Source organism: Bombus vosnesenskii, unplaced genomic scaffold (genome assembly GCF_011952255.1).
Source record: "Bombus vosnesenskii isolate JDL3184/JDL3185 unplaced genomic scaffold, Bvos_JDL3184-5_v1.1 scf7180000016274, whole genome shotgun sequence".
In the NCBI taxonomy this organism is placed as follows: domain Eukaryota; kingdom Metazoa; phylum Arthropoda; class Insecta; order Hymenoptera; family Apidae; genus Bombus; species Bombus vosnesenskii.
In genome coordinates, this window is record NW_022884343.1 from 3,698,510 (window position 1) to 3,711,399 (window position 12,890).

Here is a 12,890-nt window from a genome sequence, read left to right on the forward strand (position 1 = left end):
TTAGTAAGCGTCGCGCTTGGGGCGCTGGCGACAGAAATAGAAGGGTCTTAATCGGCTCGACTAGGGAATTCGAGAAATTTTCGATGCTCAAGACGATTCGCTTCGAATATCTTTGTCTTCGATGTCAGGCTTCAGCGGTATTTTGATATTTGCAATATCATAATCGAATGCCTTTGAAGAATATCTCAATGGATTATAATTGAACATATTATCGTAATATTACAATTAGTATAGCAGCATCAGACGTTTAATAATTTGACGAAAATGAGATATATTTCGACAATATTTAGGTAAAATGTATTTATTTGCGGTACATTCCATCCATATTTGAGCAGAAAATATTTGAAGAATATTCACGTACGATATATTGAGTTGGCAACTAAGTCAATACCGTTTAATGACAAAATCCGCGATCGCTTTAGTTGCCAATCCAATGGTTGAAGAGTTTCTTAGTAAAATTTACTTGAACAATACTCGTGTTGTCTATTAACCATTGATTTATGATAACCAGGAAAATAGCTTGTTAAACAATTGAAAACCTTGTTTATCGGCTATCCCCTCTGCTTTTTCTTTTTATTCGTTGGAACAATAGGAGTCGATGTTCATAAAACCGAAGACATCTGTGCTTTTTGTTTATGTCGTTTCTTCGTAGCGTCGATGCGTTCCATTTTTAACGCATGGAATTTGTTCTGAATACGGACGAACGTTCGTTTGTCAGTTAATCGATCTATAGTTGTGTTCGATCAGTTAACGTATTTGTTTAAAAAATTCGCGTTCGTACGACAAAGCAGGCGCATGAAATTTCATGTAGCAGGAACCTCGGTTCAGAAACTCGGTTACGAGATTGCGCATCGAAAATTAAAAATTAAATATTAACCGTCGCAAAATACATTTAATCTACCTTGGAAAGATAATATGGTAATAAAAATTAATTGCACAGACCATAGAACGATCTAGTTACTTATAAAAAACGAAATTATTCGTCGTCAATCTCGTTGAAACTGAATTAACCGAGAATAATTAACACCAAGCAAAAGTAATAATTTATCGCGAAGAATATCATACGAAACACTTTGCGTGCATGAAAAATTACGAAGCTGGCAGGTTCTTGTTTCTTTAATTGTTAAATGCCGTTTTTACACTTCACTGTACTTCCAAGAAAGTAGAAAAAGAGAGATAAAAAGTTAAAAAAAGACGGAAAAAATGGAGCCCTCGCGTGATGCTAACTTTTTCATCTATCTGTCACAGATCTGTGCTAATGGACGTTGATTCGTGTTTGCTGCTTGTATCGACCAAACGAGCCAGTAGAATACGATGATCGTGGTCAGACGATGCTATTCGTGTACAGTTGATAAGGGGAACGCCGGAAGTGGGGCATCCTACGATTGCTATTGTTGATCGATTGCTTCGTTGGTTTACTATTTAGCGTTTTTCGCGATACAGTGACGGAATGTGTCGTGGACGAACGATTAGGTTTGAGGAGGGTCGCATTCAGTTGCTCGACGATCTTCTAATTTCTCTTTTGGAAGAGACATTACGAGATTTTATTTCTGAAATTTCTCATTCGACAGAGATTTTATTTTTCTTCCAACGCGAGGAAAAACGTTAAGACCTCGCTGGTTTGCCGAGGTTTGAAGAGCATTCTGAACTCTGCTATGTACTGGTAGATTTCTTTTTAGAGAAATAATTTTATGGAGTGTAGAATTTATTTTTTTAAATATAAAATACCAGGTGACTGAAGTTCGAGAGCTAATCCTGGATTTTGTTGATTCTCAAAGGTTCGCAGTGGATTGTAGATGTTATTAATCATCGAAAAATCTTCCTTTTCGACATTTGTTTGTCGATGAATGTTTCTAGAAATTCTCTATTCTTTTGCTATAACGTTTAAACTACATCTACCGAATAAACGTTTCCAATTACCGGAAAACGCATTTTGTGGCGGTCGATTGCCGCCAACTGCTTCTACCACACACCAAAATAACAGCGAATGTGTCGTCAAAGCACGGTAATGGAGTCATTAGCCTATTAGTCGAGAAGATAATTCACTTCTCTCACAAATTTGATACTAAGCACTTTGCGGTGCCACGAAACCGGTTTCTCCTGTTCCTAAATACAACTCCATATGTCTTTCTATACTTAGTCTATAGTTGTGTAGAAAATGGCCGAACAATTATTTGCCAACTAACCACCGCGTATCATTTCGAAAACCCGAATTACGCCAAGAAACGTGACGTGAGAAATGATTGTCCCCGATGACCTTGCACAGACTGGGGAAATTTTGCAACAGAACTTTAAATGATCGCATCTGTGGACGATGGATAATGTTACAATGCGACTGGTCCCTTCAAATTTATCTCGGGGATAATAACGTAATATTGTAATTGAGTGCTTTCACGTTATTTGTTAATTTATATCGCAATACGTGAGAACGATATTGATTCTTATACGTGGTGACGATTATGAAAACGATGGATCGTGAAAAGCCTAAAATTTGAAGTTGTATCGAATTTGTAATTTATCTTACGTTATGTCAATGTTACGGTACGATAATATGCGAGAAATTTTGCGAAGAAAATATTTGGCTTAAATCACGTTCGTAGTCACTGGCAGAACGAAAATGTTAAAAATAAATATGACAAGATATAAAATCAACGAAACAAGACATTCGAAATCCTTTGCGACAAACATTTACTTTTCTTATCGAAAAATTTTATCTAGAATACTTTAAATGGTTCCAGAATCTGATTCACAAAGATTCTTGCGAATGAATTTATTACAATTTCTAGAAATCAAGACGCATTGTTCTCTGCGTAAATTGAAATCTTTACGTGTAATATATTAAATAAATTCGAATTGAAGAAATGCGATTTAATTCAAAGGAATTAAAACACGGCATTATCAGTCGAGTCCTTTCGAAACCACTTTTTAAACTTATCGATTAATTTTTCCTTCGTCGAGAGAGAAGAAACAACCACTCTTTCTACATTGGAAAATCCCGGCCCATTATCAATTTCAAGCGCAAAAATCGCGGATCCTCGATCCGCGAATTCCTCTCGTTATTCGTATGTATTTTAATCCAGTTATCGTGCGTCCAATCTTGTTCTTCCCTCCAGCCATTTCTGCCTCTCGTGCGTTTCAATTATTTGCTGGAGTGTGTGTGTGTGTGGGGCGGGGAGAGCTTTCAATGCCATTGAAATCGCTCAAAACGAAAAAACCAATACAAGATTATTCAAACGTAACGCAATACTTTGTTTTGTGGTGGTTGCAACGATTTGGAAGTAAAATTTTACTTTAAAATCACAAATTCTTATTTCGTGTAAAATTATTCCGTAATCTTCCTCGAAAATTATTTCCAATTCCGATTTATAACGATATAATTTACAACATCGACTATCGTCGACTATAACTTGCCTGGAATGTCAAGTTGCGAGGAATTTACATCGCGCAAAGTCGAGCGTCCGTATCTGTTCCAAAATTTCGTTCGTTGGATGCCAGATAGCCAACATGCATGGAACAGTAATGGAAGCCACGTGAAAGTCACTAATTTCCCTTTTAAGACCGACGAATATTTGCCAATTGGTTCGAACGTATCTACGACATGTTGCAATTCGACGAGACGATTCCATGCGACGTGGACAAACTATCTTTTTGAACCCAGAAAACGCTGTCGCCCGGGGCTAATTCGTGCTCGTTGCTCCACCAAATACAAACTAGTTGCAGAGAACTGCACACGGTTGTTTGTATTTTAAGGGAGCCTATGGCTCTGCTTTCCATTTCCAGCAACCTGAAAGAATTGTATACTGTATCTGCTCCCCTTGAACTACCGTTGATTAAACTTTTAAAAAGCTTCTCATAGTATTTGAGAAATAGAAAAGAGGTTGTATTCGTTTGAAAGTTTTCTTTTAATTAGAGGGAAATTAATGAAATACGCAGCTAGGTTTTTATTTTTGTCGAGAAGCATTTTAACAATTGCGGAACGGTGTTTGCTCGGTGAACTTAGCTTTGCGTTGCTTTCCTTTTTTGTAATATTTATTTTGCAGTTTCTCTTGTATTTTCAGTTAAAACGGGCGGTGGATAGAATCGAGGAATCCTGTTAACGGTTCTATTAAAATATTTCCTGAAAATATTTTGCCCCATTGTGTACTTTTTTGCTCTTCTAATAAATTGATTACGATTTTGTATATGTTTCATCCGGTACAAATTCCATTCTATTTAAGAGCACAGTTTCACGAAGAACAATTCTATCGAACGCTTTGTGTGCCGTTTCCTAGTTTTCTTTCCTAAATTTCGTGATTTATTTTAATCTTTACTTTGCCTCTATGTTTCTTTCTCAGGCATAGTAAATTAGCAGCAGTCCTAATTTTTCTTGCTACCCTTATAATCGGTATAAGTGGTAGACTGCATTTCTAGAAAAAAGTATTTTTAGAGATCAGACGAGACAATTGCCCCGTATCCTTTTTAAAATTATAGTATAACGATGTTTGATAAAGGAAATAGGCTAAAACGACGAGCGAGGTGGGAAGAAACAGGTAAAAGGTTGCTGAAGAAAGGATGAAAATGGAACAATGAGCTAAAAGGCTTCAGTGTGAATTATGCAAAATGCCATAGTCGCTTTCTGCCAGTTAGGACGCACTCGTGTCGGTCGATCGTATTGTGGACATTCTACCGTCGTCCTACTCGTGATATCAATTTGATATCGTTTCTACAGGACTAGATAGAGAACACTATTTCATATCGTAAGGATTAGATAGAAACCATTATTTCATATCACAAGTATCTTAAGTACACGATACTAGCTTGCAGTGTATAATTCTCAAAGAATTTCTCAATCGAATTTTATTCTAATTTGTAGAAGTACGAACATATTTTTTTAATTCGATAATTCCTGCAAAATATGATACAATTTCTGTTTCATATTTGTAGTACATATATTTGTATAAAATGGCATGAGATTAAGTAGAATGTGATCTTACATTTTAAGTATGCAATACCTGGCTTCTAGCGTGTAATACTAGAAGGATTTTTTAATTGAATTTTATTTGAAATATTTTCTTTGAATAAACTTTGGACAATATGTTTACCTTAACAGATCAACATGATTTTTAAATATTTAAAACGTCAAACTTTTTTCAAAGACACTCCTGCACCGTTTTTGACGACATTTATCTTTCTCTTTCATCAATTTTGATTCATTTTTACGCAATGCAAAACGGCGGACGTGTAATTAAAGTAAGAGTTAAATGAGAATTCGTTCGAACGTTTAACGAGCTCCGTGTCTATGTGATTAACCAATTCAACTGCGCTTGTACGTCAGCTAAACGATAAGCTTTTTTCTCCGAGATGGCAAATCTGTACTCGTCTATCACAATTTCTCCAATTTTTCGTGAAATTCTTTATTTCCCTAAATGAGCGAGAGCGACAGTTACGTCGAATTTACTCTGCTAAATGATGAAATTTTGTTAAAAACTTTGTCGTATATCGTTGTGTATTTGCGAAACACGGAAAATGCCACGATGAAAGAACCTTTCCTTCTTATAATTGCGGAATACAGAAATTCGTAGAACTAAGTTTGAAAGATTGTTGGCAGAAAAATGAAAACATTCGGTTGAAATTAAAAAACGTTGGTAGCAGAGTTTTGCAATTAAATATTTAAGAATACGACTGTTTCAAATTAGAAAGAAAATAAATTACAGTTCAGAATTTTTGTCTTAATTAGACTTTCCAATTAGACTTTGTCAAACAATGTAAATGTTATTTTTCCATATGGAATTACAATGCATTCCTATAAATTCATTTAATTTAACTTTCTTACCATTCGCATTTACCAAAGGTTACACGTGTTTCTGATAAAAAGAACGAACATTGTAAAGTTTATAAAGATAGGAGCGTTACAGACGCAAAAATGTTACTTTAACGAGTTGATATTTCGTATTCTGCGTGTAGTATTCAAGGTAGTATTGCTTTCACAATGAACGAGTGCGTCCTTTGTTAAAATAACACGTAACGGGAACAATGTTCACGTTAAATAATCTAATTATATGGATGCTCCATTCTTTTGAATAAAATTGTGGGATGATTACTTTGTAAAGGGAGATGCTGGGAAAAATTGGAGGATTAAGTATTTCGGAATAAAATTCCAGTATTTTTCATGCAACAGAAAATAATATGTCAAATCATGTGTGGAGAGTTTCCGTGAAAAGGTAAAAAATATTCCCACAGGCTTTCACGGTATTTTCATCGAACATTTTGTCGAATATTTTCATTATTATTTGTTTATAATACTAGTATCGATACTGATCTTACAATGGTATTTTGGAAAAATTAAAAAATTCCCAGGGAAATGAAAACTTCCAAACTTTTTAATTTTTCATGCGCATAGATTTTATTTTTAATTTCTCAACTTTTAAAGACTTAAAAGACTCTAAAAGATATCCGAAAAGTTATCCTATTTTACGGATCTCTGGAACATTCTAATTTATTGCCACAGATTCATGTTCGAAATAAAAAGAATTTTTCTTAAAATTACACGTTCGATGGAACGTGCCAGCATCTTTGGAATAAACAAATGGTTTATCGCTAGCGAAACGTTGCAGGGGAATTGACGAATCAAGTCGATCGATATCGGTCGTTGTCGATTGTATGAGAAGCTCGGATTGGCCGTGTTTCATCCTCGATACTCGCATCATTTCCCCCGCGAAACGTGAAAAATAGCCAATGCTGCTCGATGCCTGTGGAACGATTTATTTTACCACGCCACGTGAAATGGACGAAATGCTAATTCTGACGCAGTAAGCGTGAAACTGTGTAATTTAATACTATTCACGCTTGACTGCTAATTAATTTGACACTTGATATCATTATTAGATATATTACGAGGTATCTTCTTTTCGTATCGATGATATTTACTTTTTTTGTAACTCGATACCATGATTACCACTGATACTTGACTAATAATTATTTATCTAACTTGATACTATCATTGGATTAAATTGCAACAAACTTTTTTCAGCTCACGAAGCTGCTATTACTTTTTACACGGCACGATGTCACCTTTTATTCCTTAGTATGTTCGCTTGCGTGTAATTTAATACCATTGACACTTGATACTTGATACTTGATATCGTTACTTTGCTAAATTCTTTCCTCTAAAATCGAAGAATTGGAATTTTGAGATTTCCTAAAAATGCCAGAATATTTCAGTTGCAACAGACAATCGTCGAATTTATCACGAACGTGTACATATCTGCAAACGCATTTAGGAGGATTCTGAATGCTTCGTTCCGAATTTATTAAGGCAATAATGCATAAATCAAGGTTAGTTGCAGGTAAACGAATTTCCAGGAAAATAAATTGAATTCCACGCGTACAAATCAATTTATGACAATTGCGAACAAATCGTTTATTAATTCGTTCGTAAACGAAGTAACAACGAATATCGAAGATTAAAGCAATTAGGTGAATCCCTTGGAGCAAACAAATAGAATTAAAAAAATTAGCTTCTGTTCGTTATAATACGAAGGCAGTAAAAGAGCACGAGTTACGGGTCGCATAGAAATCGCTCATAAATAAATTAAACAGGTAGTTTAACTCGACTCTCGAGGGATTCTCCGAGGAGCAGACAACGTTCCCTGAAAAAATAGATTTTCTCGCGGGAGTTTTCGCTGGAAAATCCTCTCGCACAAAAAGGTTGCGTTCGTGATTGGAAATTGTTGGTCCTTCTCTTTCTCTCTTTCTCCTCGCATCGCTCGAGAAATCCACAATCTCTTCTTTACACAAGAAGCTCGCTAAACGATACTATCGAACTCTCGATGAGAAACCTTTTGAATTTTATTTCGCCAATCTTCCTTCCAACGTTTCGTTTTGTCTATTTATTTGTTCTTAAATTGAGAAATTCTTCCTCGTTCCTGTGAACGTATGTTTCGAAATCTTTTTCGTTTAGTTTATAGGGCAGATACGTATTTTCCTAAACACTTCGAGTTACGAGTTCGTCGATTAGATGGACGTGAAATTACAAAATTGAGAAATGAAAGATTTGGAATAAGAAATTTTGTATAACAGTAGACGAGTTGCTAGGATTAATTTGTAATAATTGTAAATTATCGAGTTAGCAAGTAGCAAGATTTAATTATCAACTGTAATTTCATTTCTTTCTGCCTGGGTAATTATTATCTCAGACGCGATCGTTATTTATGGAGTTTCGAGAATCTTGCTCGACTTTATCACCTTTCTTAATCATCTCACCTATTAGTACTAATTATGAGAAATTTTTCATAAGAGAGAGAAAGTTTACCGAAAGATAATATTATAATATCTCGATCCACTGCAATACAAGCAGTTTAATGAATCTCCATTAATAATTATACTTATTATACAATAATTTTCATCGTCGATCAATGTGTATTCTAGGTATTAATGATACCATACCATTAAAAAGTAGTGAAAATATAAAATATCCAAACTTGTCAAATAATATTAGAAGAACCGAACACCCGAGACATAGCACGAAAATTTGCTATAAGTATGAAAAATTCCAACGTTTTCTAATTCTATCTTTTTTCGTTTTATCAATTTCGCAAAAGACAGATGAAAACACGAAAAATGTGGGTACTTTGAAAGACTAAAAAAATATAGGAAGAAGAAACACGCTAATTAATTTAATAATTTACTGAGATAACGCGATCATTAAACACCCTATTTATAAGCAAGATAATTATTGAAGTGTCGGGAGACTGGAAGTTTGGCAAAACCAAAGTTGCTGCAGCTTCGATGGCAATTTAAACTTTAATATCATGGAAGCTTCCAATTAACTACGGGTCCTGCATGCTCCAGTCGACTCGGCAGTTCGATTGGCTGTTCCAAGCAGCGCGAATTCGCGAAATAATTTAATATTTGTTCGATTATCGAATCTCCATGTTGCCACACATTCCAATCAAGTTAGACGACGGATCGATCGTATTAAAAGACGAATGATTTTAGAGGTTTTTCTTTTATCACAGACTGTTCTTGTCACATCCATGATTTTGCATCTGGGAGATTAGAATTTAGTTGAGAAAGTTCTTAACGAGTCATTCTCCTTTGCAACTGCGGAAGCTTTCTTCGTTTCATGCAAAAAGATCGCGAAAACTGCTTTCCTTGTGACGCAAGAAGCATGTTTCTCTTGGTTGTTAAGGAAATCGATATCTCTCGACAGTTTTGTTAAAATTCATTTGTGCAAAACATTGTGAGAATTTTCCTCGAGTTATGCGAATTTTGATATCCTTCTAAAATTGTAGAATATATATAAAGACGATTAAAATCCGAAATCTTCGTAAATTATTTCCAAACTTGTATTCGAAAAGGTTGGAAATTTCCTTTTCAATTCGTAGTTTTAAGATTTCTTTAAAATCCAGATTTTCGAAATTTTTATACCAAACCGAATCGAAACGAAAATTTATTTCCAAAATTCCGATAATCCTGCTATTAATTATCGTACGAAATTTGACAAAAATCTTGTATTAAAAAAAAGTTTCTTAAATATTTTATATTAAATACAGCAATCGCGAATATTACAGACACGTGGAAATAGCGCGAATCACGTATTTTACACCGATCTCTGAGCAGGAGAGGATTTCTGAGAATTTTATCGAAAATGTCGCCGTAATTCACCTGCAACCGTAACAAACGAGCGTGTGCCGAATTTCCTCTAGCGTTTCACTCGCGAAAAGCGATTATTTACGATCGATAAATTCTTTTTTCCGGTGGAAAACTGCATTTCGAGCGGCGATACACGATTGATGGAAGCCTTTAATAAAATTCGTCACCATGAAAATTCACGGTACCTCGTCTGAAATGCAAATAACGACGGTACATATTCATGCACGACTTGTTTATTTTTCAAGAACGTGCGCCATGTAATAGGGAATTCCGATTCTAAATGTTTCGTTTAACGAGAGCTGTCGATCGTGGCGAACAATCGAGGATCGTTGGAACGCAAACAATTGCTTTCATCTTCCAATATATAACATTTTTATGTAATCGTACGAATTTGAAGATTGTAGTATTTGGTGTGGGGAATGACTAAAAGATTGTATCAGTTGGTTAACCGAAGATTAAGGAAGGTTAAGAAATTAAAAAATATAAAAATATTTAATAACGAAATTACTACTTTCCTGGATCAATAATTTAGCAACGAATAGTTGGGCGGCAAATGGGGAAAGATTCCGAGAGATTTTTTTATGGAAAATTATGAATTATATATTATGTATTATACGAAAATGCCTAATTAGAAATTACGATAAAAATTTCAAATTATTAACCGTTATTATCAGAAAAAGAAAAAAGACAAGAAGAGAGGTGACAAACGCACTTATTCAGACCCATCCGGATCGATATTAAAGTTAGAATGTCTCACCATAACGTGAGCAACGACTCGGGCAAACTTCGAATATGGCCTTTATCATCTCCGGGGTCCAGTAAGGTTGATGCAACGCTTCAGGTGTCGAGTAGCAGCGCGAAGGTCCAGAAAGGCAATGGGAAATCACGAATCAACCAATGAAACTCGAAACTATCGTCGCGTTTTCTCTCTACGCTTTCTCTTGAATATTCTTTAATTTTAGAAATTCTAGAATTTGACTTGGTACTCACAGATCGATAGAACTTGGATACTACGCTACTGTTTCTTTTCTAAGAACTATTTATATAATTTTGGGAACTAAAGTAGGTCATGTTAGGTGGAGGTTGGAGATCAAGCAAGTTTGCCAGATGACGAGATGTGATATAGATGTTTAGATCCGCATCGCGATCAGAATTTCTGACCCTTTTTTTTTTTTAAAGAAATATTTTTTAGGAAATATTCGTTGAAAGATGTATAGAAACTTTGCTGAAAATCTCCACAGAAATTCTTTCACCTTTGCCAACAGAATATTTCTTCAAAAAGGCATCAACACCTCTTTGTTCATATTGGATTAAAGAGTATTCATATTAAAATATGCATTGCCACTTTGCTAAAAATCATAGCAGAAATTCTTTCCTTTGTTTTTCAAGAAAATATTCGTTCAAAAAGTTATTGACTCCTCTATGTTTCGGATGTCAATTAAAGTCCCTTTTGTCATGGAAATATTCCCTAAAAAATTCATCGACGACGACGATATCAAAAAGGAGTCTTTGATTTCTTGTCGACTTCGCCTAGCTGTTCCTGCCATAAGTTCTCTCGAAAATCTACCACCTAACCCATGAACACCATTCTCCAAAATTCCACATTGACCAAAATTCCTTATTTTCCATATTTATTGTCCATATTTTCGATTGCTTACAATCGGAGAAAGAAAACGACTCTGCAATAACGACGATCCAAGTACTTATGACTATCGATTCTTTGATTTAGGTTAGGTCTGTGTAAGTATCATAATAAATACAATAGTCCTTAAATACTTTATGCAGTCACTCTCTAGACGCAGCCAGAGAATCCAATTCCCTAAAAGCTCCGAATGATTTACTTTCCACGATTATTTCAACAAGTCTGACAGCGAAACCTGAAATCTGGTGGCACACGCCGCACAATGTGCACAGTAGCGTGAATTACTAAACGGCAATGATCAAGTGGCGCGTGCAGAGCGGATCGCGTCTGCTTGGATCGATGCATACAGCTGGTTTGCAATAACGTGTATTATCAGAGCGATTCACAGTCGACGAAGTCTAGCTTTGACCTACAACTCTGGCAATCTGGCTAGAATCCCACCTGGCCTATGAAATCCCCTAAATCATCCGAAAACTAATCGCTGAGAGGAGAATCTATCGCGTGGGAATTCGCCTTTAACGTAAAGGCCAGAGAAACTGGAACACTTTCGATGAGCACGCTGTAGGTGCTAGCCGACTGAACGCCTGACCCACGCAACGTGATCTAATTCTCTGATAGCGTCGATGATAGTATCGTAGGCCTCTGAGTCGGTCTTCTGTGACGTTGGATTAGTTGATCTTCTTTCTCGCGATTTTGATTCTCTTTTTGCTTTCCATTCTTCTCTTTGGTCGAAGCGGACCAGTACCTTTACGAGGTCTTCGCGAGTGTCACAATTAGGAGTTGGACTTTTATGTGTCGGGTCTGTTCTTTCAGGCTTTACAATTTTTACACTAATTGGCTTCCGTAGTTTAATTTTCATCCTTTTTTTTTATCTTTTGTTGAAGCTCACCAGTTTCTTTACAAGTATCAATTAGGGATTGGGTTTTCATGTGTAAAATCTATTCTTCCCAGCTACCACAGTTTCGGACTAATTGGCTTCTGTATTTTGATTTTGATTCCCTTTTCTGCCTTCTGTTGCAGCGCATCGGTTTCTTTGCGAGTGTTTCGATTGCAGGTTATATTTTCATGCGCAGGACTTGTACTCTCGAGCTTCACAATTTTGCGATTAATCGTATCTTTTTTCTTCTGATTATTTTTTGTTAGTGCTCCTATGCTTCTCTTTCTTCGATTATATTTTTCTTTCATCGTTATAAACTCGCTCGTAATATTAAACAACGTGGAGTGGGTGGCTTAGCGTAAAACTTTTTTTATTACTCGGATTAAGAGAAGCGTAACTAAATGTCGACACGATAAATCGCGTGAAACAACGTGGGTGGATGGTTCCTCGCTCCTTAAAGCATTAAATTGGCAAAGGTCGAGTCGTAGAGCTCTTAAACAATCGAACGAAAGAATTCTAAGTGAATTCTGGCACGTTTTCCTGGTATCGCGGGAAATTTTTCACGATTGTTCAAAAATTATCCATTAATACTATCTTTATTTATAATCTCTACTTATAATCGATTTCTACCACGCTTCCTCCTTTCGACTGTCTTTTTAATTATGCAAATCTATCTGTTAGATCGTCAAACGATAATACGATTTTTTTTATTTATAATATCTCACGAGGTAACAAAAT

General features: G+C 35.6%; 1 protein-coding gene across 4 annotated transcripts in view; it reads left to right on the forward strand.

Annotated features, from left to right (window-relative positions):
• The window catches only part of LOC117242443 (cAMP-specific 3',5'-cyclic phosphodiesterase-like), a 350,276-nt gene that overhangs the window by 181,423 nt on the left and 155,963 nt on the right, over nt 1-12,890 (forward strand). The gene's annotated exons all lie outside the window — the stretch shown is intronic.